The sequence below is a fragment of the Chinchilla lanigera genome, unplaced genomic scaffold, assembly GCF_000276665.1.
Source record: "Chinchilla lanigera isolate Chin_1 unplaced genomic scaffold, ChiLan1.0 scaffold00028, whole genome shotgun sequence".
NCBI classification, from domain to species: domain Eukaryota; kingdom Metazoa; phylum Chordata; class Mammalia; order Rodentia; family Chinchillidae; genus Chinchilla; species Chinchilla lanigera.
In genome coordinates, this window is record NW_004955429.1 from 6,698,430 (window position 1) to 6,726,283 (window position 27,854).

The window sequence follows — 27,854 nt, forward strand, 5'->3', positions numbered from 1 at the left end:
CTGCATTTATATTAGCACAACTCATAACAGCTAAGTCTTGGAAGTGGTTCTTATGTCCATCAACTGATGAATGGATAAAGGAAATATGGTATTTACACATAATGGAGTACTACTCTGCCATAAAGAATGATAAACATGAGTCTTTTGTGGGAAAATGGATACACCTTGGGGCCATAATGTTAAGTGAAATAAATCAGACCTTCAAGCTTACATATCACATGCTTTGTCTTATATGAGAAACCCAAATTATAAATAAAGAGAAAAATAAAAGACAAGTAAAAAGAAATAGGTAGACAGATCTTTCTCAAATGAGAAAGGAATCAAAAGATGGAGCAAGGGGAGAAGTGAATGGAAGGAAGTAAACAATTAAGATGTGTTCTGTCCATGTATCACAACTCCCTACAGGGAATGTAAATATGTACTGCAAACAAGTATTAATACATTTTATTTTAAAAAACAATTAATGAAAAAGAACAGACTAAGACATCTGGCTAGTGGTTAAAATAAGTACCATATGCTGTAGCTGTTGATGTCAGAGGCTAGAATTTTGGCAGATATCCTTGGTTTAGCCTTTGAGGTTGTCTTTGGGTTAGATTAGATTTGAGACACGCTGTTCTTTCTTTTATCTGATACACATTATATTATTGTACCCAAGCCCTATTTGTGAAGTGGCACAGGGGGAGCACATTCTACAATCCTGTGATTAAGCCTGTTCCCCTGAGCTGGGACCTTTGCAAGTGTTTCTGCCCCATAGCTGAGACAGGAGGTCCAGAGCAGGGTGGAGTTGGGTATTTATCTTCCTCCACATTGGTTAGACTCTGGTAAAACCCCAACCAACTAGGCTCTGGAAAAGTAAAGGGATTCTCTTGAGGGAAGACCTTGCTGAAAAGAATGCTATGTCTTGGGTATTGTTTCCTTATGTCCTCCAAGGCTTCATGTGTTGAAATTTACTCCCCCTTTGGAGATATTCAGAGGGTGGAAACGTAATCTGACTATGGTGTTTAGAGGTAGGGCCTTTGGGAGGTCGTAGGATTAGACGAGGTTATCAGGTTGGAACTACCATGAGTGGATCTTGGTGACTTCATGAGGAAAGGGAGACACCAGAAGATACACAGATACATACACATGCTCCCTGCCTCTGGCACTGTGATATCCTGTGCCACGGAGGGACTCTGCTGGCAAGAAGCTGTCCCAGATGTGCCTCTTTGACCTTGGACCTTCCAATCTGTGGTATCGTGCTCTTCCTGATGGAAAACAGACTAATACAAAGAACTACTGGATCTATTTCAAAAGCACAAGGGGATTTTTCTCCAGTCATCATCGTGAGAATCTGGTAGGGGATCTTGGAGGTAAAACACAGAAAATTGTCAGCCCCATCTAAGACTATTTCCCTTGAGGTTTTAGCTCTCAGGCTCATCCACATGGACCCTCAAGCATTTATCAACTGCAGATTAAGTTTTTTTTCTGACATGGTTCCCAAGGCTCTGGTCCTGGGCTTGTGTTCTATGAAGCTGTATGCATATATGTGTTCTATGAAATTGTGCACATGTATGTGTTGCCCTGTGTCCTACTTCTAGGGTGAATCTAAGAAGAGTTGTTGATTTCTTTGTTGCTGTGAATTTAGAAGTGGTGATTTCTAAGCTCCTTACATGCTAGCTGGGAAGCCAGAAGTTTCTCACTTTTATTTTTCTGTTATTTCAACAGTGCCTGATTTATATTTTCAAGCATTCGGGAGGGCAAAAAACTGATCATGTACATGTTATTGAAATAGAAATTAGAAACTGAAGCTATGAAAAGAATGTTGCAAGGATGCTGCTCACGTTGGCTGTCATAGTGCCTGAGAACTATACCAGACTAGGAATTTTCTGATAGTGAAGTCAAAGAGAGAAATACAACAGTGTGTAATTATCTTTATCTTGCATGTGAACATACCAATTTTTGAGCAAAGACACCATTCTCCTGATTCTCAATTCTAAAGGAACCATATCACATGGGATAACTAAGAAAGAGCACTGAATAAAAGACATATAATAATGTCACCAAGAGTCAGGGATGTATGTCGTTTATCCAGCCCCTTTCACAGTGACTTCCAGTAAAAAAAATCAATGCGTGACTCCATGAAGATACGTCTGAGGTGGCCTCCATTACTATGCTGTAGGTATGTCACAGCAACATAACATGACATCAGGCTGGAACTTTTACATCCTGAAGAAATGAGTGGCTGGCCTGAGAGCTTTCCTTTATGAAATGTAATTCAGTCAGGTATTAGTAGTTATTGGGTATTAGTAGTTACTCGGTATTAGTACTGAATGGGTATTACATGGTGCAACACCCTTCTCACCAACCATATTCTGCATTGAGTAAAAAATAAAATGTATCAGTCAGCAAATGAAAGACACAAATATCACCTTCATTACTCACAAGGCTGATTTTGGAAAATGTGTCCTTTGAGTCTAGGCAAGTGGATACCCCACTAGGGAACCTCAGTAACAGTGACCAATACACAGTGCCAAGCAGCCCTAGACCAGGGAAAGTCCCCATGAAGTCTCAGAGGAAGTGAGGAACAGTGTATCTCTTCCTGTGTGACAGTGGAGGAGCCTAGCCCACACATTGCTCGTCTCTTCTCCCAAATTCCCCAGACAGATGAGCTCTCTAGGGCAGGGGGAAGCCAGAATGTCGTGTTACTGGTATCATGTCACTAGGAAGGAAATCTGGGAAGCACAAAATATGCTTTAGCAAAAGTGTTAGCTGAATAGGTAATTCAAGGCTCTGCATCCTGGCAAAAGCTGTGATGGCTGCTAATTAAAGACATCCTCATAATATCCATTAAATGAATGGATATCATCTCTGCCCTCCTGTTATGAAAGTTGAGGCTTAAACACTTGGCCACTCAAATAAAGGCAACCCTGAGCTGGAACCTGAGGCACCTTCCGGACAAACTGGAATCTCAGGAAGTGCAAGCGAGTGCGCTATGGAGACAACATACTTCTTTACCCCAAGTGTATGAACAGTGTGATTTCAGTCTAGAAAACAAGGCTTTGTCTGCTTTCAGGGCAGCAGCCGAAGGTCAGTAATTCCCGGGGAAATGCCAGATTCTGAGCCTAAACTCTTGGTATGAACACTTGGTTTCATTCACTGAAAAATGTGCCCCCCAAGGTAATGAACACAGTGCCTTCCTGACTTGAGCAAAGAGGGAATTTAGAGCTCTGAATTAAAGTTCATGCTTGGAATAGTTGAAGGTTTGTGGGAAAATACATTGTATTTTGAATAGAAAGATAAGAAATCGAGATAGTGGCTATATAAGGTGTGCTTTTTAATGTGTTGCCAAAATATTACCAAACCGTGTCTTATTAAATAACTCAGTCATTTAATGGGTTAGGCTAATTAACCACAAACAATCAAGGTTTGCTAACATGGTTATACCACAAACAGGGGTTGGAAAGTATGCCCAGTTAGTGGTCTGAGCTGTTTCAGAGTTCAGCTTCAGCAGTTTGCCATGAACAGAATCACCACCTTGTGCAGTTTTCTAGAAGATTCCAGTGGAAGCTTGCTATAAGCAACTGAAAAGTGTAACTTTTGGCTTTTCTTTGTCTCTCAGCAAAGGGATTTAATTAAAGCCAGCTCAGATACATAATTCACAAATCTCTGTTTGTTCTTCCCAACCTCCTTTCAGTATTGTTTCGGCTGCTAATTGCATCCTGCCTGGAATGGAAGGAAAAATTTATGCAGAAAAAACATATCCTGTATTTTTTCTTTACTTAATAAAAATGCAGCTGATAAGCACATCTGATAGTTAGAGGAGACTGTATGTATACCATGGAAGAGGCAGAATCAGATGATAATATTTCATAAAATTTGTAAGAGTCATTATTATTACATACTTACTGGTCCATAAAGAAATTAATTTTTATTTCTTCATATGTGGGGGTATAACAGGTCATACTATTTCAAAAACTGCATTCAAGTTAAATCAAATTAAACTGAATGAGAAGTTCTTCACTAGGTAAATACATTATAAAGAAGAGAACTGATGATTTCTGCTGAATTTTAGTTAACTGTAGATTCTACTCATTGGCTCCAAGTACATCTACTTAAAGGTAGATACTATACCATTCATCAACTTAAAATCCTTTACTACTTTCTACTGGCCATAGAGTAACCCCAATAAAAGTAGATTTGGTGAGAGAATTCAAGGCCCTCCATAATCAAGCCTGATTCCATCTCTTCAGAAAATAGGCATTTTTGTTAGTATTTAGTCATTTTAATCCCTGAAGTGTCTTTAAACCTTCATCTGCTACTTTTTCTTTTAAATCTATATCTGCTACATTTCTCCTTATCTGGTACTTTTTTCAATCAATTATTTACACAGTGTTACACAGTGGTTACAAGGACAGTCTCTGTGTCACACTATGCTCTATTGCTCACTAGTTGAGCAGTCTTGGACAAGTTTCTGAATCAGTGCCTCAGTTTTTCTATCAATAAATTGGACCTAATAATTTTCATCTCATAATGTTGCTATGAGAATTAAGTGAAATAAGCATATGAAGTGTTTAGAATAGTATTTGTCTTATAGGGACCTCACAGTAACAAGTAACTCATGCTAATGATGATGATGAATGAGATACTCTTCTTCAATACCTATTTAATAAAATTTTACCTGTTCTAGGTCAGTGCAAATTTCACCTGCTCTAAAAAGCCATGTCTCTCTGCCCCATGCTTTTAGCTTATATTTAAATTGATTCAAATACATATAATTACACACAGAGTAACAAAGGGCCTACAAAAGAAGATAAGTGAGACCAGCTTCATAAAGAAACTGAATTTTGACTGAAAATTTTAAAAGAAACAATTAATATAGGTTGACAAAGAATGGCCAAATCTGAGCGAGGAGGAGGATGGGGTCATAGGAGACAGGGAATGGCAGAGTCACCACGGGGAGAGGTCATGAGCTTTTCGGCTTTCAGTTTGGCTTGCTGTGCTTTGGTTCTACCCAATGTCCATGCAGGAGAGCTCTGATTCTGGTGCTAGGGAAATACGACAGGGTTAATCGGTCTATTTCCAGTTGTACAGTGTAATTCCAGCGAACAGACATTGAATCTCTCACTTGCTTCCTTTACCTGTCTCTTCCCTTTTCATTTATACTTACGTGCAACAGATTTTTATAAGTGCATCTTCTTCTGTAACATATTGATGCAGTTAATAGGAGCCAAATAGAATCATTTTATTAAAAGGAGGCCTCAAGAAATTCAAAGACTTGCCTAGCTCTCAAAATAGAGCAAGGAAGCCAGAGTGTTATTTTTCAGACCATTGATGTTCTTATCAAACATCTGACCCTGACACAGACCATGTGAGGCTCCATTCAACTAGTGAGCTATGAGCTGCAGTCACACAGCCAGATTTCTTAGGACTACCTGCAACACTTCATCTGCAAGTTCTTCCCTTTTAAAGCAGAAGTCCTATCCTGCCCCCGACATTTTCATGCCTGAGATAGGTAAATCTGACTACAGCCAGGATGGTATGGTCTCACTCAGATGTGGGCAGTGGAGACGATTTCATCCACAGGTTATGGAAGCTCTACTGAGTTCTTTAGCTAATCATTCTAAAGCAGCCATAGTGAGTGGGTTTATTCATCTGCTGCTGAGTTATACAAGTAACATTCTACAAGAAAACCCATGTACGGACACTCAGGGCAAATACCAGCCTGTCTAATCTTTTTATGTTCATTGGGCTTCTCTTTTAGTCTACTTGGATCTTCTCTGAATTTCAACCACTGTTCTGAGAGTCTGTTAAAAACAGATACCTCTACAGATAGATAATAATAGAGATTCCAGAAGCAAATACACACCTATGGGCAACTACACTTCGACAAAGGTGGCAAGAATATACAAAGGAGAAAGGACACTCTCTTTAACAGTGTTGGAAAAACTGCATATCCATATGCACAAGAACGAAATTAGTCCCTTTTCTTACACCTTAGGTAAAAAGCAACTTGAAATAGATGAAAAACTCAAACATAAGCTGACAACCACAAAACTTCTGATGAAAACATGAGAAAACTTTCTTCATGGTGGTCTTGGCAAGATTTTTTGGATGAGACACCAAAGTTACAGGGAAGAAAAGCACAGACAAGGGGGACTATATCAAATTAAAAGTTTCTGCACAGAAAAGGGAAAAAAATAAACAAAATGAAGAGTATGTACAAAATGAGAGAAAAATATTTGCAAACTATATCCAATAAGGATATATGGTTAACATATGTAGTTAACATATGGAAGTCATACAACTCAATAGGAAAACCCCTATATTATCTAATTTAAATGTCAATAAGGGCCATAAATGAACATTTTTTTCAAAGAAGCTACAAATGGCCAGTGGGTATATGAAAAACTGGTCATTGTCACCAATTATCAGGAAAATGCAACTTAAAATCAGTGAGATACATTTCATATCTATTAGGATGGCATTATCAAAAAACAAACAAAAAGATGAACTGTGGGTGTGGCTCAGTGACAGATATGTGCTTAGCATGCACAAGGCCCTGAGTTCAAGGCATAACATTGAATGAATAAATCAATGAAAGATAAAGTTGATGATGATTTGTAGATTTTGTTGGTGGGAATGTAAAATGGTATATTCATTATGGAAAACCAGGTTGATATTTTAAAAAAAAAAAAAAAAAAAAAAAACAAACGCAAATAAAATTAGCATATGATCCAGCAATTCTACTTCTGGATATATATTGAAAAGGTGAAGTCAAGATCTCAGAGAGGTACCTTCACTCCCACGTCCCTAGTAGCGTAACTCACACTAGTCAAAACATGGAAACAACCTAAATGTCTACTAATAGGTGAACAGACCAAGAAAATGTCATCCATACATAAAATGGAGTATTATCCAGCCACTCCTTTCAAAAGAAAATGCTGTTGTGTGAACAAAGGTTAACCCAGAGGACATTATGCTAAGTGAAATAAGGGAGTCCCCGAAAGACAAGTACTACATCGTTCCATTTTTATGAGATCTAAAACACAAACAAAAAGTAAAATGGTGGTTACCAAGAAGCTGAAGGTTGGAAGAGATGAAGAGATTTTGGCCAAAGAATCCAAACTTTAGTTATAAGGTAAATTGAACTCTGGGGGTCTAATGTACAGTACGGTGACTGTGGTTAATAATACTGTACACTTGAAATTTGCCAAGAGAACAGATCTTTTTTGTTAAAGCTAAACTAAAGGGTGCTGTCCATTACTCAGCACTGTGCCGGGCGTGTTATACACAAAGGCACACGGATTGCTCCCAGGTCCCTGTGACACTGAATCTTGGGACACGGGGACAGTGCATCTCATTAGCTAGAAAGTAACAGAGCCGACTTTTGAAATGTTTCTTCTAGGATAAGAAACAAAAGGAAAAATAGACATCATTTGGAAGCGCCAGGAAAATCTCTGGAAATAACTTGATGCAGAATTCAGAAAATTCTGGAAAATGACTTCTTTAGTAGCAGGTGGGGAAGTTCAGTAGACTGCAAGATGATATGGCTCCTATCTACTGGGAAGAGAAACCATAAAGATGATCAAGATGGAAGTTTTATAGAATAAGAGGAAACCATTTAAAAAAATGAGACAGAGGGAGATAGAATAAAGCATTTGCTCTAATATATATTTGCATCTGGTTTTACACTATAATAAATCTGTCATTGTTCCAGTTATCCATCCTGGTGCTATAGTCTCACTCTTCATTAGTTTGATAATATATTAATATTTGCCAGAGTAAGACTGGCTTCACTATCTTCCATACATATGTGTGTTTTAAAAATCTCTCTGCAAAATACAAGAAAAAGACAAGTGTACAAGAAAATACAAGAAAAAGACAAAATATAAGAAAAAGACAAGGGTGGGACAGGGCAGCGAGAGCAGGCAGGAGATAAACCCTCCCAGGCCACGCCCCCAGGGACCTGCCTCTTTTGACCACGTCCAATCACCTTTCAAAAGCTCCGCCTTTGGGCACAGGCGATTCTTGGGAAACATGTAGACCTAAACCACAGCAGGTTCCAACCGCGAAGGAGCCGAGAACACAGGACCTGGACTTCGCAGCAGCGCTTCTCACTACAACTCTGGCAAAAAGGTGGTTCAGCAGATGAGGAACACAGGGTCACATACACAGTGAACTGACCTCTGACCACGTTCCATTTAGATCCTAGGGAGCCACTGTAGTGACCCTGAGCATGAGATCAAAGGAGAGTGAATTTGGGGTAAATGTACTTGATGCCCCACGTGTGAAGGAGAAACTAAGAGACCAACCACATTGTCTTCTAACTTCATATTTTATTTGAAAGAGAAATAGTGTAACAGAGCTCCTCAGGAAGTATTGCCCCCATGTGAAGCAGCCCATGTACAGTGCTGAAAAGACCATTCTAGCTGGGCATGGTGGCTCACGTCTGTAATCCCAGCGTTTTGGACGCTGAGGCAAGGGGATTGAAAGATAGAACTCAGCCCCGGCAACTCAGTGATTAGGAAGACCCTGTCTCAAAAACTCAAAACTGAAAACAGAGCAGGGGCTGTAGCTCACTATAACGGATCTGAGATCAACCCCCAGTATAAAAAAAAAAAAAAAAAAATCAGTGTGAAGCAGAATCGTACCTAATCTGCATCTGTGTATATCTTATGAAGATTAAAATGAGAAAAGAAAAAAGGAAGAACGCCAGAAAGCCAAGGATGGTGGCACAGGCCTGTAATCTGAGCACTCCCAGGAGGCTGAGGCAGGAGGATCGCCAGGAGTTCGAGGCCAACCTGGGCTACACAGTGAGACCCTGTCTCAAAAAACTAAAAAAAGAAAAGAAAGAAAGAAGCATGACCCCAGAGCACAGCAAATCATTTGAGCTCTCTGGCACTTGATACCATAATGTCTCGCCAACGGTATGCACAGTTTGTTTTCAGTGAAAGGAGACAGTTGGCAACCTTCCCGTTGTCTGTGGAATGCAGGCAGGGCACTGTCTCTATGCTGGGGGTTTTAGCCAGCACATGTAGAGTTTCTCTGGGCATTTCCTTTTTGACAAAACCTAAGTCACAGACAGTCATCAGGGCCAACCTGAGTCTTCCCCTTTGCTGTGCTCACAGCTGACGTGTGCTGAAGTTTCCCAAAGGGCTGCAGCTGCGTCTCGCAGACAGCAGAGCATTTCATGTTGGTGTCTCACGAGTCTTGTCATCAGCACATGCTTCAAGCATCCTAAGCACTGCTGGCGCCAGAGAAGGGTTAACTCTTTGGATGAGCTGGCTGTAAAGTATTTTTGGAGGGAGTATAGCCTCGCGAAACCCACGTTTTCAAAAAGAGGAAGCGTGCTTTTGAGAGCCTAGCAGTCAGGTGGTAAAACTAGAATAACTCATTTTACCTCCTTAGGCCTGGGGTTCCTCAGCAGATGCGATAACAGAATGTAAGTATTGATATCCAGCTGTCACCCATTGGCTTCCTCACAGAGGTTAGAAGAACTTGGCCGCGCACCCTGCGAGCTGGCAGAGGTCAGACAGGAAATTCAGAAGAGAATACATTTATTAGATGCTTTTCCTTCTAAGTCTGAGGCTTTAAAAGAAAAATAGCACGGAGGATGCACAGGGCTTCTCCCCTGACGGGTCTTCTCTGCCCTACCAGACCTTCGCGCCTGTCAGGTGCCCCTGGTTAAGCAGCTGGCCGACTCTGAGGGGTGTCCAGTGGGCTGCACTGGCCCTTGGTGGGGAGTGCCCGCTCTAACTTGACTGTGAAACCCTAAACTTTCCTTTGAAAGCTGCAAGCTGATCTCTGATCTCCTCCTGGTCCCTTTTCTTCCTCCAGCCTCACCCCAATTCTCTTTTGCATGGACTGACCAGCCTAAACCATGGTAGCCTATAATTAAAGCTCTCTGATCAGGGGCCACCAACTAAAAGAGTCTTTGCTCTTGGTCAACCCTGACAACATACAGTCGCGTCCTTCATAAGAGCACCTCATTCGGTAATGATCACATACACAATAGTGGTCCCTTGAGGTTATAATGGAGCTGAAAAGTTCCAACCACCTAGTGATAGCGTAGCCCTCCCGAGGCCACAGCCCAATATTATCAGCACCAGGTACCTGTTGATCTCAATGCTCGTGTAAACAAGCAATGCAAAAGGGAAGAGGACTAAGAGATGGAGGGTGACAGCAGGGAGGGGAAAAGAAGGGGATGAACAAAGAATTATGACATGTTATGTCCATGGGCCAACTTCCCATGATGAATGAAATCATTATGCAAATGGGTACTAATAAAAATAAGAAAAAAAATTTAAGTATAGCACATAGCACATCATCTCTGATAATGATCATAAACAATGATATTACTATTTGTATATTTATTACACTTTTTCTTATTTTAGAGTGTGCCCCTTCTACCTACTAAAAAGAAAAGTTTACTGTAGATCACTGTGCAGGGGCAGCAGCCTCAGGCATCTCATGCTGGCCAGGTCCGCAGACCGCATCAGGAGGCCACATCTTGCCCGAGATCAGTGGTGGCGAACCTATGGCCCCCATGTCATTTGTTTTCTTTCAAGGCAAAAGATGTTAATGTATGAGTTGTTTTTTTCCTAAACTAAATCCTCATTACTCAAGTTTAACTGCAGTGTTGGCACTTTGCAATTAATAAGTGGATTTGGGGTTATAGTTTTGGGTCTCGGAAAGGTTCGTCATCACTGACTTTGACCACCTAGGCCTGTGTGAGTGTAAACTCTGAGGCGTGCACACAGTGACAAAATAAACTGATCATGTATTTATCAGACTGTGTCCCTGTCAAGAGGCAATGCAGGCCTATGTAAGTGAAGAAATTTCGGGCTACCCTAAGTGCTAGCACGGAAGCAAATGGAGAAGGCAGGCATGACCAGGACCGCTTTAGAGAGTGGCAGTTCAGAGCGTGACTCACTGAGTCTGAACGAAATGTGAAGAGACCAGAGAAGGGAGCTGAGGCACAGGAAGAGCAGAAGGCCCTGAGCAGCTATGTGGAGGAGACTGAAGCCAGCCGGAAGGAAGAAGGATTATGGCCTGGGAGGCCTCAGTTGAGAGGAAGTTGCAGAGACTTAAAGTTGATGGTGAGGACGGCAGATTTTATTTTACCAGCACGAGATCAAACCTAGAGGGTTAGATCATGTTAGTGTACAGTTTTTTAAAATCTTGACTACTGGGGAGAGTTCTTACGGGGACGAGGGGGTGAAGGAAGAGCATTAACAATCACAATGATGAGATTCCTGTAGCGGTCCAGGAGAAGGATGCTGCAGATGTGGGCTCGGGTGGCCTGGGTGGCAGGGCACAGTGGGCAGGCTGGTGGTCTGTTTCTGAGGCAGAGCTGACAGACTTTGCCAATGGGTTGATGTTGCGGGTGAGCAATGGACAGGACCAAACCATGGGTGGAGCTTTTGCTCGAGCAGCTGGGGAAACAGCAGTGCTGTTTACCAAGGCCAGGGAGGCTGGGGAAAATGAGGCTCTGAGGAGGGAGACACCGCTGTTTGGATTTGGTGACGTGAGCCCAGCCACCTCAGAAGCCACGTGGAGAAGGTGGCCAGAACTTACGTCAGGAGCTCCAGGTCAGGATGGGATTAGAATCTCAACTTCAAATGTGAACTGAAAAAGCATTCAAAGAAAAAGAACGACTGTGTTAATAATTCTGGAGCATTATAAAATATTTCTGTATTTTCAAGTCATAAGTAAAAAGACTGACAAGTTTCACTGCATAAAAAATTTTAAGGGGGCTGGGGATTTAGCTCAGCAGCACAGCACCTGCCTGGCAAGCGCAACATCGTGAGTTTGATTCCTGGTACCAGAAAAAAACAACCAAACAACAAAAAATTTAAGACCTCAGGTCAGTGATGGCAAACCTACGGCATGTGTGTGGCATCCAGCCGTTTATCACTGAAAGCTCTTGAAGGCTCACTGTCGCTGCTCTGTGTTGTAAAGAAGTGTAAGTAGACATAAAAGGTTTGCAATTTAGATAATAGAGGTCTGTATACTCATTACATAAAGAGATCTAAAAGTCAAAATTTAGAAATAAGTATCCAATAGAAAAATGAACAAAGAATTTTGAACCATAAAGTCAAAATAGAATATGGCCAATAGGTAAAAAGAGACTCAATAAGTTTTAATAATAGTGTTTTGAGATATAACACACATATGATCAAACTTACCTGATAGTCAATCTTATTAGTAATTAAAGACATGCAACTAAAATGAAATTTTTTTAAAAATCAGATTAAGCCAGGCGTGGTGACATACACCTGTAATTCGAGCATGTGGGAGACTGAGGCAGAAGGATTGCTGCAAGTTTGAGGCCAGCCTGTGCTACATAGTGAGTGCAAGGCCGCCTGAACTACAAAGTGAGACCCTGTCTTAAAAAATAAACAACAAAAATCAGATTAAAAGAAATGAAATACTTAAAAGTTAGTGAAAGTGTGCAAAAAGCATAAGTTGTCTCTTCCTCGTTGGAATAGGGTTACCAGATTTGACAGATATAATACATTAAAAGCAGTTAAATTTGAATTGGAAATAAACAACAAATTTTTTAAAATATAATTATGTCCCAAGCATTACATGAGACATTTATTCTAAAATATTATTTGTTGTTTGTCTGAAATTCAAACCTAGTGTCTTGAAATTTGTCTGGCAGTCCTATTTTTGGAGTCTTTTTATTTTTCTTTCTTTTTCCCTTTTCTGAGGACATGTGACTATCATAATTTTATCCACCAATTCCATTTCCAAGTGTATGTTAAAGAGATAAAGAAGAATAAAAAAAAGAGTTTTTTTAAAAAAAACAAAAAAAAGAGTTTTCACAAAATTACATATAGAAGGATTTTTGTCATAAGATTACTCATGTTATCCACCAACTGGATATTATATATCCAGTGTAATACTATCAGTATAATAGATGCTATGTTAATTTCCATTAATATGACTTTTAATAATTATTGCAGATTAAATCAATGAAGTAGTATGCAACCATTAAAAGTGATGTTGCCAATCTATATTTATTCATAGAAAAATCCATAATAACATTGAATAGAAAAAGTATAGTATAACAAGAATATATGTAGCATAATTCAATTTATAAAAATGATATATATATGAATATGAATAGATTTTGAAAAATGTATATCAAAATATTAAGAATATTTATCTCTGAGTGATGAGATTTAAGGTAATTTATACTTTCTTTTTCACACTTCTGTCATTACTTCACAATTTTTCCCCCACAGTGACATTAATTGTGTTTACTATCTGAAAGGATAGTATTTATATTTTGGAAAATAAACAACTCTTTGCATCAGACAGTTTTGGCAGAAAACAGATGATACTCTCAAATTGGGCATCTTCCAGAGAGTTTAACAAAAGGACTATTATACGTAAATTAGCAGGGGCTGGGAAATTGTAACAGATAGGTCCATAGTAACCCAGGACCTGAAAGAGCAATGCACCTTTGCCACCCAAAAGCCCGAAGTGGCAAATGTATATATGGTTATTAGAACCCTGAGATCCAAAAAGCCTGGCAGAGCAGAGGTGAGGCAAAACTACAGTTTGTCCCTCTCTTCCTCCTCTTTTAGTGATTTCCACTAGCCAGCATCAACCCTGGGCCAGTACAGAGGCAGCTGTAGATTCAAGTCAGCCTCCAGGTAGCCCCAGAGTAGAAAAGCATGGAAAGCAGACCCGATGACCTTTTCCACTCAGAATGCTGGAAGCTGGAAAGAACGTCACTTCTGGGCCGGGTTTATAGCTCAATAGCACGGTGCCTGCCTGGCAAGTACAAGGTCCTGAGTTTGATTCCAGGTACCAAAAAAAAAAAAAAAAAGTACGTCATTTCTGCTCTAATGATGAGGGGAAAGTAAGACAAACCACAAAACTACAATCATTCTTTACATCAATAGAAATCCAAGCTGACTGGAAAACCAAGTACCTAAATTCCAAGGGTGAAGGGGACAGCCCTTTCCAAGGAAAGGTCAGATGACTGGGTCACCTATGGCCAAGTACATGAGGAAGGGACAGCACCATGATAATCAGGTACAAGTTGAGGTCAAGTGTGATCTGATTTGTCAGTCTAGAATAGCTGCAGGCCCCAGATATAAGGAAATTCACGGTTAGTCAGATCCTTTTCTTACGGTATCTACCTGCGTTTGAGAAAGCTAAGGGTTAGAGCAGGACACAGAAGAGATCTTCCTGCCTGATTTATTCTCTCCTAAAAAGCAAAGACTTTAGGTTCCCAGTGGAGGGGTAGAAAATCCTGCTCCTTCTCCCCAAGAACAATGGGTAAAGACCCATTATGGCTGGGAAGAGGGTTAAAGGAAAATACCTTTATCCCTGAGGGAGAGACAAGAACTCATTCTGGGTCTCCAACCATACTGTTGGCCTAGGACCGTAGCTCACTAGTAGAACACGTGCCTGGCATATGTGAGGCCTGGGTTCCATCCACAGCAAGAGAGAGGAGAGAGTGAGAGAGAGAGAAAGAGAGAGAGACAGAGAGACAGAGAGAGAGACAGAGAACGACTATATTTAAGAAGGGACAAGAAACTCCCCACTAAGACCAAGCATAGAGAAAGGACAGAGCTTCCAGCCCTAGGAAGAACTGAAAAATTACTGTGAAACCACCCCACAACCCAAGCCCCAGGCATACTATGGGTGTGACTAGAATGATAGCAGAGAACATCCTCTTGTCCCTCTTCATGCACCTGCCCCTGAGTAACAAGCAATAGCAATCAATCTACTGGGGAAAAGATCCAACACAGAAAGAAGCACCCTTCCTTTCTGTGGCACATAGGTGTAGGAATGATGTAAAATTAAAGTTCTAGCACTAAAATAGTCCTCCAGCATCCCAGCCTCCACCACACAGGTAATTTTAGAGGAATTTGAAACTGGTGGGACACTGAAGTCAATGCCAAAATCCAACCTATTTTAACCTCTCACTAGATTGTGTTAAGCCCACACACCAACAGCCTGACAAAAAAACCAAGCATGCTCATGTCCAGGTATATACTGTCCACCACACTACTGCTCCACACAAAGTGTTTCGCATTGATTCAAAAATTACAGGACACATGAAATGAGGGGAAAAAAATCCACTACGAAAAGGTGAAACAATCTGAGATTCAGAGGCAATTTAGATGTTGAGATAAACAGAGATTTAAAATTTCTTTTTCTTGTTTTTTTAGGATAGGGTCTTGCTTCTTAGTTTAGTCTGGCCTTGAACTTGCAGTGATCCTCCTGCCTCAGTCTGCTCAGTACTGGGATTACAAGCATGCATTACCACGTCCAGTTCTAAAAATAATTATTAAAGGCCTAGTGGACAATATGTATGAACAGAGAGCATTTCAGCAAAGAAATGGAAATTAGAATAAACAGATGAATGGAAACACTAAAAATTAAATGTAAGCTCAGAGATGAAACAGTGCTTTGATGGCAACATCAGAAGACCTAATGGAGCTCAGAGAAGAATCCATGAACCTGAAGATAGTTCAGTAGAAACTATCTGAACTGAAACACAAGTAGAAAAAAAAGAGCAAAAACAGAGAACAGAGCATCTAAGCACTATAGGACAATACTTACAATCGCACATGTACTGAAAGAGAAAGGAGCTTGAGAAACACTTGAAGAGATACTGCCTGAGAATTTTCACAAAAGAATGAAAGATATCACACTTCAAATTCAAAAGGTTCAGAGAGCCCCAAGCTGCATAAATTTCATGACAAAGCCAAACCACTTAGGAACATCATAGCACAACTCCTCTAAATAGAAGATAAACTGTAAACCCTGAGGTCACTCAGAGGGGAGAAAACAAAGGAACGAAGACAATGCCTGTGTCTTTAAGTGTTTTCCCTATTTTAGCATCCAACAGTTCCAGTGTTTCTGTTCTATCATCTAGGTTTTTGATCGAGTTTGATTTGATTTTAGTGCAGAGTGACAGACATGGGACTAGTTTCATTCTTCTGCACACGGATAACTAGTTCTCCGAGCGCCATTTGTGAAAGTCGCTGTCTTTTCTCCAGCCTATTTTTAGCCCTTTTGTGAAAGATCAGATGGCTAAAGGTACATGGGTTGTTTCTGTGTCTTCTATTCTGTATCATCCATCTATATGTCTATTATGGTGCCAGTATCATGCTGCTTTTGTTACTATGGCTTCATAGTACAACTTGAAATCTTGGGTTACAATGCCTCCTGCTTTGCTCCTTTGACTCAGGATTGCTTTGATTTTTCTGGGTCTCTTCTGGTTCCATATAAATTTTAGGATTTTTTTCCTAGTTCTATGAAAAATGTGGGTATTTTGATAGGAATTGCATTTAATCTGTATATCGCTTCTGGTAATATGGCCATTTAAATACTATTTATTCCGCTTCTCTGAGAACAGGGGATGTCTTTCCATTTTCTAATATCTACTTCAATCTCTTTCTTCAGATTACTAGCTTTTTTATTATAGATGCCTGTCACCTCTTTGGTTAGGTTGATGCCTAGGTCTTTAGTTGTTATTTCTTTTTAAGCTATCATGAATGGGATTTTTTTTTTCAATTTCTTCCTCAGTGGTTTCATTATTTGCATGCAGAAATGTTGTATATTTTATATTCTGCCCCTTTCCTAGATTTATTTATTAGTGCTAAGAATCTTCAGATGCAGGGTTTTTTTTGTTTTTTTTTTTTTTTTTTTTTGGTCTTCAATGTAAAGTGTCATATCACATACTGTATGGTAGTTTGACAGCTTCCTTTCTTTTTTGTATCTCTTTATTGCTTTCTCTTGCCTAGCACTCTGGCTACAGTTTTCAGTACCATACTGAAGAGGAATGGTGAGTGGACACCCTTGTCTTACTCCTATTGTAGAGAGTGTGCTTTTAGTTTTGCCCGTTTAGTTTGAGGTTGGCTGTGGGTCTGTCATAAACGGTTTCTATCCCTTCAAGATCCATCTATACATATTTTTGTCTGGGTTCTTTTTTGTCATGAAAGGATGTTAGATTTTGTCAAAGGCTTTTTATGCATTTGTTGAGATGGTCCTGTGATTTTTGCCCTTAGTTTCATTTATGTGGTATATTGATTTAAGTATGTTGGACCATCATTGCATCCCTGGGATAAGGTCAACTTGGTCATGATATGTGAACTTTTTAGTGGTTTGTTCCATTCTTGGAACAAGTTTGCAAGTATGATATTGAGAAGTTTTGCATTTATCCTTCCTCAAGGATATTGGCCTATAGTTTTCTTTTATTGTTGAGTCTTTTTCCAGTTTTGGTATCAGGGCAAAGCTAGCTTGTTAGAATGAGTTTAGTAGTGTTCTTTCCCTTTCAATTTCATATAATATGAGATGTGTTGACATTAGTTCTTCTCTGAAGTTGTGGTAAAATTCAGTGGTGAATTCATTGAGTCCTAGATCTTCTTAGTTGGAAGTTTCTATTACTGCTTTCATTTCATTGTTCAAGGTCTTTATCTCTTCTCAGGTCATTTTTGATAAGTCATATGTGTTTATTAATTGACTCATTTTTTCCAGATTCTCTAATCTATTGGAAGATAAGTTTTCAAAATAGTTTCTGATAATCATCTGAATTTCAGTGCTGTCTATTTCAGTATGGCCTTTTTCATCTCTAATTTCATTGAGGTGGTTCTTTCTTTCTTTTTAGTTTGGCTAAGGAGTTGTCCATCTTATTTATTCTTTCAAAAGACTAATTCTCTGATTTAGTGATCATTTTAATATTTTAATATTAAATATTTAACATTTAATAATTTCATTGATTTTCACTCTGATTTTTATCATTTCCTTTCCTTCTACGAGTTTTGAATTGGGATTACTCTTGTTTGTCTAGGACCTTGAGATATATCATTAGGTTATTTATTTGGTAATACTTCACTTTTCTAATGTAGGCATCCAAATCTACAAATTTCCCTCTTAGAACTGCTTTCACTGGGTATCACAGGTTCTGATATGTTATATTACCATTGTTTGATTCTAAGAATTTTTAAATTTCTTCCCTGATTTTTTTCTATGACCCATTGATTATTCAAGAATATATTATTTAATCCCTGTGTGTTTGTGTAGTTTCTGTGGCTTCTTCTGCTATTGATTTCTACTTTCATTCCATTATAATCTGATAGGATTTAAGAGATTATTTCAGTTCTCTTATATTTATTTTAAAATGCTATCTGGCCTAAAATGTGGTCTATTTTAGAGAAACTTTAAAAAGCTGCTGAGAAAAATATGTATTCTGTTGTTATTGAATGAAACACTCTGTGGGTATCTGTTAAATCCAATTTTTCAACTCTAATTTTTTTGGTCTGTTTAAGGTACTAGGCTTTGTGTTTTGATTTAATCTTCCAATATGTGTGTCTTCATAGGAGGTTAAGATTATTTATATTTAGTAGTTTTATTGAAAAGTATTTACTGATTCCTGTCATTTTATTATTGTTACAGTGCTGATTCCTTTCTTCTTTTCCTTTTGTTTAACTACTCTCCCAGTTAAATATATTCTTTCCTTTGTGCTTTTGGTTATAGTAGCCTTGTTACCTCTGTTCAGTATTACCTTAAATAAAACTGAATTGTTGGTTTGGTGGTCAGGAACTTCTTTTTTTTTTTTTCCTTCTGGTACCAGGAATCAAACCCACAACCTTGTGCTTGCCAGGCAGGTGCTGTGTGGCTGAGCTAAATCCCCAGGCCCAGGAACTTCTTTAGAGTTTCCCTGCTATGGGAGGTCTTTATTTCTCCATCATTTTTGCAGGATAATTTTACAGGATATAGTAATCTGAATGGCAAGTATTTTCTGTAGGGCTTGGAAAAATTCACTTCAAACTCTGTTAGCCTTTAAGGTTTATGTACAGAAACCTGCTGTTATTCTGGTAGGTTCGGTTTAATAAGTAGATACTTTTCTCTAACAGCTTTTAGTATTCAATCTTTGTTCTGAATGTCTGGGATTTTGAGTATGATGTCTAATGGAGACGGTCTTTTTTTAGTTGTATCTATTTAGTGTTCTAAATGCCTCATTTATCTGAATATTCATTTCAGTCCCTAAATTTGGAACATTTTCTGCAATGATGTTGGTGAATACATTTTTAATAACATTACTGTCATAATCTATCCCTTCTTTTTCTCCTATAACTCACCAGCTGGTTCTTGTGCAGTTATCTTGCAGGTCTTAGATCCAGCTCTCATGGCATCTTGTTTTTATTATTTATTTATTTATTTATTTATTTTTGGCATCTTATTTTTAGATAATCCATTACATCATCTTTGTCTTCAAGTTTTGATACTCTCACTTCTGATTGGCCATGCCCACTGCCAAAACCTTCAAGTGAGTTTCTTATTTCCAGAATTTATGCTTGATTCCTTCTCATAATCTCTAACCTTTACAAAAATAGTCATTTACATACTGCATTGTTTTCCTTAAATCCTTCAGCTGCTTAGAATCTTCTTGAAGTTCATTAATCATCTTATTAATGGAATCATTTAATCATTTAATGGATAAGAGTTAATCATTTAACTCTTTGAGTTCACTGAACATCTTAGTACAGTAATGCCTCAGTACACGAACACTTCTCTTTGAAAACAATGTGGTTTGTAAACAGAAACCTTTGGCAAAATTTTGCTTCCATTCACAAACTTTACATCACACGATGAACATGACTGTGGCCATCTTCCTGACTGACATGTGGTTGTGGCTTCCTCTAGTTGAGATCGTGGGAACAGACAGACCTGTGCACACTCACTGGAAAGCTTTTCTGTGTGCTTTTTAGCACATATAGTACTGTACAGTATTAGCCAATATAATATGGCTCCAAAGAAAGTACAGAGCAAGCATGGTGGTAAAAAAGAAAGTGCAGTGTGGTGGTGAAGGGGACAAAAATGTGCAGACCAGTAATGAAGGTAACAAGAAAGAGCAGAGCAAGAATGGTAAGAAGGTTTTGAAGAAAACAACCATTGAATTGAAAAAGAAAATTGCAGAAAAGCATGAGCATGGTATTCGTGTGACTGATCTGACCTTGGAGTACAAGATGGCAAAGTCCACAATCTCAATGGTTTTGAATAAAGATGCCATTAAAGAAGCTGATGTGGCAAAGGAGTAACAGTGTTACACAAGCAGAGGACAAAAGTGTGGAAGAGGTGGAAAAGCTTTTGTCAGTGTAGTTGAATGAGAAACAGCTGGCAGCTGATAGCGTTAGTGAAGTTATGATCTGTGAAAAAGTCAGGGAATTCCACAGTGATTTACTGTAAGAAAACCCTCTGCAAGTGTAGCAAGCAATGACTTTAAAACCAGTAGAGGGTGGTTTGATAAATTTTGCAAGAGAAGTGGCCTCCATAGTATGATAGGACATGGTGAAGCTTCCAGTTCCAACAAGGCTGCTGTAGAAGCCTACAAGAAAGAATTCATGGAATTCATGAAGGCAGAAGGATACGTCACTCAACAAGTGTTCAGTTATGATGGAACATGGCTCTTCTGGAAGAAAAAGTTGATATCACACAAGAGGAAGAAGTACTACTGGGGCACAAGTCCATGAAGGATGGATTGATCCTTTTGCTGTGTGCAAACACAAGCACAGATTTGAAGATTAAGCCACTACTGGTATACCATTCCCAGACCCCTCAGGCTTTCACAGAACAGAACGTGAGCTAAACTAGACTGCCTATTGTGTGGAAGACCAGTGTAAAAGCTTGAGTCATGAAGCAATTAACTGCTCATGGAATGGCTACATGAGGTGTTTGCACCCACTGTTAAGAAATATCTGACAACCAACTGCCTGAAAGGTGCCTTCTTCTGATGGACAGTGCCCCAGCACAACTCTAGGGATGATACAGACACTGAGGATGACTTTATAAAGGTCAGATTCCTCTCCATAACATAACACCTCTTCTGCAGCCCATGGACCAGCAAGTGATCTGCAACTTAAGAAGCTGTCCACAAAGGCGCCCTTTACCAGGTGTTTTAATATCACTGAAGAGAAGTTTTTGACTCTGAACGAGTCTCGAATAAAGATCTCAATGTCCTTCACTGCATCAACCTCATTGACAAAGCCTAGGAAGATGTCACATCCCAGATCTTAAACTCAGGCTGGAGAAAACTGTGGCTGGAATGTGTCCCTGAACGTGACTTTGAAGGGTCTGATGCACAGGGAGTGGATGAGATGGTGTCCATGGGCAAGAGAATATGTCTGGACATCAATGGTACAGACATAGAGGAGCTTGCTGAGGACTGTAAGGAGAAGCAGACAGTGGAAGAACTTGCTGAGCTCCAGAGTGAGCAGCAGAAGGTGCTTGTTGAGGAGCAGTTTGCTGAGGAAGAGGAAGACAGGCAGAGGTTAGCAGTGATGTGATAAAATCCATTATGTAAAAAGGGAATGAGTTCCAGGATTTCTTTGAGAAGCAACCCCCACACATACCTGTAACCAAAAGAGTGTTGAGTTTGATAAATGATAACATGGTTTCTCATTTCCAGAGGGTTATGCAGTGCAGGAAAAAACAAATGCCATTAGAGATTTTTTTCAGTCAAAATTGACCCTGCAGCTAAGAGAGAAAGAAGAAAGGAAACCCCTGAAGGAGACCTCCCTGATGTCCTTATGGAGGGGGAATCTCCCTCCAAACAAAAACCTCCTCCCCACCCACTGTCCTGTCCTCCTTGGCAGAAATCTCCTCAAGCAAGGCTAGTGTTCTTTCTCTTCATACTATACTGTACTTTATTTCATATTTTTGTGGTTAAAAAATACATATGGTTCAGAACATACTAACTTTATTTACATTGAACCTTAAGGAGAAATTTCATTTCGTTGTGACCAAAATCATGGAACAAATGAAGTTCATGAACCAAGGTGCTACTGTAATTTCTTCCTGCACCTGTTTGTTAGTCTCAACTTTGATCTCTTTAGCTATTTGGTTTTTTTTGAGTTCTTTAGAAATTTATCCATTTCACTACCTGTGAACTCAGTGTTTGTGGAGTTGTACATTTTTGGAGGCATCTTGTTGCCTTGTTTTGTCACTGGTTGGGATAGAAAGCTCTGCTGCTACAGTTGAGATCTCTTTATAAAGTGGGTTTCCCTTCCATGTGTCCTTGGTTTTGGTTATAAGTAGCTGTGCTGATATCTCCTCTGCCTTTTCAAGGAGCTGGGTCCGGTATCTATCATTGTCTTGGGAAAAGAATTACTGGTAATAAAAACTTTCAAAGAACCAAGCATCTATCAACACTTCATTTAAGACTTGTTTAAAAACTTTACAAACTCTTTCAATAACCCAGGTAGGACAGGGAGAGGGTAGTTTGATACATATAGGCCCAGAGCTAGGAAAGGAAAAAGGAGAAAAAGAGGAAGGGCTGGAACAAAATGAAATAATATGAAGTATAAACAAAAAAGAAAAGGAAATAATGAGAAAATAGATGAGGACGGTGTTTGAGGGGCAGACTGGAGAGGACAAGGAAGAGGAGGTTTGAAAGATTATGTGAAGGTGCAGAGAGGGAAAAAAAGAGAAAAAAAAATGAGAGGAAAATATAAGTGGAGAGCTTCAGAGGCTTTGCGTGAGTCGGAAACAATCACTCTAACACTTCCACCCGCAGCAACCCACTGTAGAAATTAAAACGTGGATCCACACCGTTACCTTCTGAAGCCCTGCACCCAAGCGGGGGAGCAAGGGAGTCTCCCAGTGCCAGCAGATCACGGCATCTGTTTAGGACTGGGATTTGAGGGAAAGCCCAAGCACTGCCCGATTCCAAGACAACTGACCTTCAGCCCTCAGAGTGTGGAGCTTCTGTTTCCTTCACGATCCTCAGCAGTGCAATCAGCCTGGGGGTCTCTCAAAAACTTTCAGAGCACTTCCCGTGTCCTTCTCACCCTGCCTCTGCGATTCCCGCTCCCCTTCTCTCACTGGTGCCCTTTTCTCCACTGTTCAGCCCTCTGTGATTTTGGTAGCCTCCATAAGTTAGGGTGGAGAGTTGTTTTTTGTTTGTTTTTTGCTTTTTTCTGGTAAGTGCAAACTGTTTTTCTCTACCCCTCCCTGGATTTATCTTTTGCTCCCCACCCAGAGTCAGAGAGGCAGCAGTGACCCCTGGAGAAGTGCGGGGCTGGGGTCAGCCCTGCCTCTGCCTCTGAGTTCTCAGGTACCACAGGGGAGCCAAGACTCTGGGCCTGGGCTGGGTTCTAGCTCAGGGACTAGGATTCCGGTTGCTGTGACATCAGACCCTGGGCCGTGTCCTACGGGTTGCAGGGGCTGCAGGGTCCCACCAGGGCCAAGGAGCCATCTTTCTGGAGTACATGGTTGGCAGCAGGCAGCCCCTGCTTTTCTTTCCTGACAGTTTCATGCACCAGTGATTTGTTAGACTGTTTGCTGATACTGTCACAGACTGTGGCCCATGACCCACTGGGGAACTGTTGGTAGTGCTCTCCTACACAGTGAGCAAAAAAACAGCTAGGCCAGTGGTTGAACTAAGTGCGACTTCACTTCCTGTTCTCTCTCTACTGCTTGCGGAATCTCATCTGCTGGCTCTACCCTTGAGGACGTGGTGTGGTGACTGGCATCTCCTCCACCTCCATGAGCTTGCTGTAAACTCTGCATCCTGTGCACGGCCATGATGGTCTCTCTCAGTCTGGAGGTTAAATGCGCATGTGTTAGGCCATGGAGACATTGGACAGCTGTGGAAACCTTAGAAGGTAAGTTTTAGGTCATACAGGACATGCCTTTAAAGAGGATTGTGGAACTCCAGTCCTTTCCTTTTTTCTGGCCCTGAGGTGACCGGTTTGCTGTATCATAATGTGCAGCCACAGGCCCAGAGCAGTAGGGCCAACCATTGCTGAGAACTTCAAAATGGTACAAATCAAAACAAACCTTTCCACTTCATAACTTCATTATCTCAAGTGTAAGTTACAATAACAGAAAGCTGTCTAAGATAACCATAGAAGGGAACAAAGTTCATCTGGGGAGAAAAATGATTTGTACCATTCAAATTCCCAATGATATAAAATCAATTGATTCATCTATGAAGATGGGAAAACTGGTGAATCAAATATGAGAGCCCCTAACAGACACAGATATTATCATGGAACTTGGAAATTTATAAAGGGAGTGCTGACAATGAGTCAGAGGAAATGACTGTTTTCAGTATAAGGAACAACCCAACCACAATGAAGTCAGATAGTCAACAGAAAGTGGAAATATTTTCCTTATGAAAATTGTACTCTTAAAATCTTTATAATTTTACTAAAGATTTTCTGATCAGTTTTCCTGTTGACATCTTTGCATGAGATAATCTTAAGTTTTGCAAAACAGTATCAGTTCAAAAAATCTTCTAAATTGTCAGCACTCCATCAACTCCATGCATATGCTAAATTGAACAAACACAAACCTATAGACAAATGTTGCTATAGAAATAAAACTAGCCAAGCAGGGCAGTGTACATCTGTAAACCCAGCACTCAGGAGGCTGAAGCAGGAGGATCACCATGAGTTGGAGGCCAATTTAGGCTATATAGTGAGTTTAAGTTCAGCCTGGAGTATATCTCAAGACCATGTCTCAAAAGAAAGAAAAGAGGGGCTGGGGATTTAGCTCAGCGGCAAAGCGCCTGCCTGGCAAGCGCAAGGTCATGAGTTCAGTTCCCAGTACTGGAGGAAAAAAAAAAAGAAAGAAAGAAAGAAAGAAAGAAAGAAAGAAAGAAAGAAAGAAAGAAAAGAACTTCTAGCTCAGCCCGGTGCATAATACAATACAGACTTAATAAATGCCTGAACAAACTACTGAACACATATAAGAAAACCATTTAAGTAGTACAATAGAATACACATATTTAAAGGAATTTTATGGCCATCTATCAACTGGCATGAACAATTTAAGGAAATGGATCTATCATAAAACTCATTTATATTTCAAAAGAAAAAAGTCATTTTTATTTCAGAAGTCATACAGTTTTCAAGGACAGAAAATTCAAGTTTTAGAGCTTATGAATATAAGGCAGAAAGTTTTGCTTAAAAAACAAAAATAAAGAACCCCGTCCTCACCCCACCCCCACCATCATGGGAGCAACAGTAAGCCCCAGGGAGCCTCAGGAGCCTCAGTGAGCCACTCCAGAGGGAGAAACCCCACCCCAACCCTCCCACACACCATCATAGGAGCAGCACTAAGCCTTAGGAGCCTCAGTGAGCCATTTGGAATGGGAGAAACCCTATGCACTGCCCTCCCACCATCAAGGAAGCCTCATTCTGGAGGAACCCTGGTGTCTGGCCCATACTCTTACACTGCAGGTCAGGCAGGCAGTGAAGGAAGTACTGGGATACAGCACCTGGCTCATCTGGAGGAACCCAGGGTAAATCCATTCTAACAAGGGAAAACACTTTGCATATAAACTCCTAATTTATGTTCGGTTCTGTTATATGACTATAGACTTTGCTCCTATCGTCTAAAATACAAAATCAACATTTACCACAGTTTGTCAGTTTCTTAATTGTGCTTATTTCTAATTGTAGTACTATAGCTAGGATGCCCTATCTGTTGTAAACAGTTGTTCTCCCTTGTGTAACAATATTGGGAAGAACTAGAGTAATAATCTCACCATAGCCCTACAGCAAAAGACTAGAGACTGAGCCAAACAGAAACCAACATCCCATTCTCAATTAATTGGGAAGATAGGGCTTTGGGACAGACACAAACCAAGACTGTCCTACACATGGAAGATATCCCTAAAGTACAGACTATTCCTGGAGAGGTCTTGATACTAGTGATAGAGCTACCTACTATCAACATTCACAAGAATCACCACAGAAAATAAAATAAAAATATTTTTGAAACAGAATATGTCAAAATGAAGGAGTAAAATGCAATCTCAGACCTCTAGCCCACCCAGAACAAGTCCAGAAGACATTGACATAGGAGAAATTGTAAGTCACACACCTAAAATTTGTGAAATGACAGTAACTGAAGTAAAGAAACAACTCCATCAGGCTATAGAAGAAATCAGATCAGAAATAATCTCTCAGGTAAAAAAAGAAATAATAATCATAATGAAAGAATTGCTTGGCATATCTAAAGAAGACATAGATTTAAAAAAAAAAGAGGAGCATAGAAATATGATGGAAACCTTGAATGAACAACATAGGAAAGAATTAGAATGCATGAAACAGATTCAAAGATATATCCAGGAAATTAAAAATTCCACTGAAACCTGGCAAAAACGCTTGAATGAAACTGAAGATAGACTTTCACACTTTGAAGATAGCATGGCAGCTAGTGATCACGAAAGGAAAGACCTCTTTAAAATAACAAGGAATCAGGAAATAACAATTCAAGAGCTGCAAGATGATGCAAAGAAAAACAATATAAGGTGGATAGGTGTCAACCAAAAAAGCATGAATCAAAACAAAGACATAAAAAGACTATTTGCAGAAGTAATAGCAGAAAATATCCCAAGTATGCTAAAAGAATCTGACATACAGATAAATAATGTATATAGAACTAAGTGAGCCATAACCAAAATAAATCTACACCCAGACATATAGTAATCAAGGTCCCAGAAATTCAGGACAGGCACAGACTATTAAAAGCTGTTAGAGAAAAGAAACAGATTACTTATAAAAGAAAGCAGACTTCTCAACACAAACCATCAAGTCCAGAAGAGACTGGAGTTAAGAGTTTCACATCCTGAAAGAAAACAAGTTCCAAACCAGATTGATGTACCCTGAAAAACTATCTTTCAAAATTAATGGAGAAATGAGATACTTCCATGACAAAGAAGAACTGAAGAAATTCATGACCACCAAACTAACCCTATAAAAAGTATTGAAAGATATTCTAGAAAGAGATAAAAATGACCACAATGCCAAGAAAAATAATAGAAACAAACTACAAAACAGGGCAAGCAGTTAAACAGAGGGGAAAAGTAGGGAACCAACAGCAGGAAAATAACATCACAAAGATAAGCACATACATATGTAAATGGCCTCAGTTCACCAATTAAAAGAAACAGACTAGCACAGTAGATCAAGAAACAAAATCCAGGCTAAACCCCAGACATCTTCAGGAAGCCTGGTGAGTCTGGGCTCTGCCTCCCTGACCAGCGTGCAAGGCAGGTGAAACCTTAGGCACTGCCTGGGGCCTCGGTGGCTACCCACCACACCCAAGTGTGTGGGCTTGAGCTTGGCTGAACCCCAGACATCTTCAGGAAGCCCAGTGAGTCACAGCTTTGCCTCCCTGACCAGCGTACAAGGCAAGTGAAACCTTGGGCACCCTCTGGGGCCTAGGAGGCTCCCCGCCATACCCATAGTGTGTCTTCTGGGGCTGGGCCAAAAGTCAGACACCTTTAGGAACCTAGTGAGCCACTTTGGTGCCTCCCCCACTAGGGTGTGAGGCATGTGGATCCCTGGACAACTTTGGGGGCCTTGGTGGTCACTGCCAGAACAACTCACACCCCCCTGGTGGCTCAGCTGAAACCTGAACATAGTCAGCGGCCTTGGAGAGCTCACCCTCACCCTTTCCCTTCCAGTGTGGGAAGCAGGCTCTGTCCTGGGCAATATTTGAAGCCTCAGTGAACTAGACCTGCATCCCCCCTACTTTTGTGGAAGCTGGGCCGAACTCCAGACAGTCTCAGGAATGCCAGCAAGCATCCACCACCCTTCCCACACACTCCTGGGAGCCAACTAAATGCAAGTAAGGTTGGGAGCATCTGGGACCCCACCTTTCCACCATTCACCAGCACAGGAGCTACACTAAGCACTGGGGATCTTCAGACTCTTGCCCTGCCACTCACACACAATCAGGGCAGTGAGACTGCACTACAAGGAGTCTCTGGTTCTTCAAAAATGACAAAATGAAGGAGCAAAACGCAATCGCAGACCTCCACACCACCCAAAACAAGTCCAGGAGGCATCAACACAGAAGAGCCTAGAAGTCATACACCTGAAATT

The 27,854-nt window shown here is 40.2% G+C and overlaps 1 pseudogene; it reads left to right on the forward strand.

Moving 5' to 3' along the window:
* The first annotated feature begins 20,416 nt into the window (after positions 1-20,416).
* The window catches only part of LOC102012675, a 42,348-nt pseudogene continuing 34,910 nt past the window's right edge, over positions 20,417-27,854 (forward strand).